The sequence below is a fragment of the Olea europaea genome, unplaced genomic scaffold (assembly GCF_002742605.1).
Source record: "Olea europaea var. sylvestris unplaced genomic scaffold, O_europaea_v1 scaffold69, whole genome shotgun sequence".
Taxonomy (NCBI): domain Eukaryota; kingdom Viridiplantae; phylum Streptophyta; class Magnoliopsida; order Lamiales; family Oleaceae; genus Olea; species Olea europaea.
In genome coordinates, this window is record NW_019265290.1 from 10,803 (window position 1) to 13,868 (window position 3,066).

Here is a 3,066-nt window from a genome sequence, read left to right on the forward strand (position 1 = left end):
ACTTGCTTTGCCCTTGATCGTGTCATTGGTCCGCCATCGACTATCAACGAGTCTCGTCTCGCATTTGCCTTCGTCGGGCTCGACTCCTGGATCATATCATTTTGTTTGTGATTAAAAGAAACGAACCCTTTGAGTTGTTCCATGCATATCTCATCTTCTAACTAACCATTTAGGAATGTTCTGTTCACATCCATTTGATGAGTCTCAAGTCGCAGTTGCAATTAACAACCTTATCGAAGTGATTCTAGTCGTGAGTGAGTAAGTATCAAAGAAATTAAGTCCTTTCTTTTGTTTATATCTTTTAGCAATCAACCTAGCCTTATACTTTTCAATAAATCCACCAAGTTTCATTTTCCTTTTGAAAATCTATTTATATCCTAAAAACTTGTTTCCAAAAAGTAAGTCAACTAACTCGCAAGTATGATTTTGTATTGTAGAATCCATCTCACCATTGATAGCTTCTCTTCAATACGGTGCTTCTAGCGTAGACATTACTTCATTGAAAGTTTTTGAGTCATTTTCTACCATCTAGGTTAGAAAATCTGGGCCAAACATCGTAGATATCTTAGCCCTATTATTACGTTTTGGTTATTCTTTATTTGAAGTATCATTTTTAGTTTCATAAGTTCTTTTATTCGAAATTACATTTTTCTTATCTTTACATGGAAAGACATTTTCAAAGAATGATGCATTCCTTGATTTAATTATGGTTCTCTATTGTACATCTTGAACTTCAAATTTATGTACAAGGAAACAATATGCGCTACTATTATTAGTATATCCAATAAATATGCAATCAATCGTTTTAGGACTAATCTTTACTTGTTTAGACTTAGGGATTTCAACCTTAGCCAAACACCCTACACTTTCAAGTGTTGGTAGGAAAGAGAATGATCTTTCCATAATTCATATAGGGTTTCTTCAATTTTCTTGAGGAGTATATTGTTACGAATACTATTTGCCGTTAAAATAGCTTCCTCTCATAAGTTCTGAGGTAAAGCTGAACTTAACAATATTGCACTCATCATTTCCTTAAGAGTTAGGTTTTTGCGGTCGACAATACTATTCGATTGAGGAGACTAAGGTGCCATTGTTTGATGAATAATTCAGTATTTGGAACAAAATTCTTCAAATGTTACCCTGTATTCACCTCCTTTATCACTAAAAATATTTTTACTCATTTATCAAGTTGAATTTCAACTTTCACCTTATAATATTAAATGCATCTAAAGCCCCATCTTTCCTTCGTAGTAAAAAGATATAACAATACTTTTTACAATCATCAATTAAAGTTATGAAGTATTTCTTACCACTTTTAGTTTGAGCAGATTTCATATCACAAATATCACTATGTATTAGCTCTAAAGGTGTTGTGTTCATTTGAACCGAGTGAAATGGTATTTTAACCAACTCTGCTTCAACACATACTCCACAATTATGATTAGGATTAGTCTTAAGTGCTCGAATTATACTCCACACTTATGATTAGGATCAGTCTTAAGCGCTCGAATTAAACTTTGATTGATAAATTTGCGCAAATAATTGTAATTTATATGTCCTAATCGACAATGCCATAAACAGGACAACTTAAGCATGTAAACGGAATTAAAATTTTTATTCATAATGCTTTGCTTTGGTACAATTGTAAGAACGTTCGTTTTGAACATTCTATCACACATGTATCCTTTTTCTACATGCATCTCATTCGCAGTAAGTACAAATTTATTAGATACAAATACTAGCTTAAAGCTATTTTTGCTAAGTAGAGACGCGGATACAAGGTTATTACGAATGACCGGCACATGTAGGATATTGTTGAGGACGAGTTCTTTATCGAAAGTCATCTTTAAAGTAACTTTCCCTACTCCTTCAACCTTGGAACTTGTAGAGTTCCCCATGAAGAGTTGTTTTCTATTCAATTTTTGGTATTTAGAGAACATAGCCTTATCTGCACACACATGACGGGTATCATCAATATCAACCTACTATTCTCTTGAATTTCCAACATTGTTACATTTAGAAACAACTATAAACAGATTCATTTATTGTATCCCTTCAGACAAGTGTCTCTTTCAATCATGTTTGCTTGGGCGTTCTTCTTCGACTTTTGACATTCACTTGAATGATGTCCCACCTTTCCACAATTATAACAGTTGTCTTTAAACTCCTTGGCTTTCTTGAAGTTGTCTCTTCACGGTACATCACCAAAGATCTCGTGTTTCTTGTGGAAAGTCTTCGAATCAGCTTCAACAAAGTTTGCTCCAAGTTGGACAATAGACCTTCTTTTGGTATTCCTATTTTCTTCTTTGATCCTCAAAAGGACTATAAGCTCCTCCAAGTTCATTAGTTTTTGAAGTCTCTCCAACATAGGATGGAGTTTTTTAGTGATGGCTACAATTTGAAAAGATTCGCTTGATTCCATTTTTTCGTTATGTCATGTAGCAGAACTTGAAGTTCTTATACTTGACTTATCATTGTTTTGGAATCTACCATCTTGTAGTCCAAAAACTTGCCGACTATGAACTTTTTTGATCTAGCATCCTTGATCTTGTACTTATTTTCCAATGAATTTCATAGTTTTTTAGCCCAGCCCTTTGAACTATACACTCCATATAGTGTATTGTCCAATCCGTTTAGGATATAGTTCTTACACAAGATATTCAAGTGCTTCCATGCATCCAATGGAATAATCAATTCACGATTGTTTTCTTCTTTTTGTACCGTTGGTGCAGTCTCCTTTAGAAACTTTACCAAGTTGAAAGTGGTAAGATAGAACATCTTTTGTGCCATCTCTTGAAATCCATGCCACCAAACGTTTTCAATTTTTCCTCATGTAGGATCGCAGTATTTTGAAGTGGTACAACCAAAGTTGGAACCACATTATTCTTACCATTGTAGTTTAACTTGGAGTCCTCTTCATAGTATTCATTTCTGTTACACAAATAGAAGTTCAACACAGCAACAATAAGAAATGAATAGCTGGTAAAGCCTATTCCATTGATGAAGATCACGAGTTTGTATCCACAAGACAACTACAGATAAAATTTTATCTTAAGATTGTTGTTC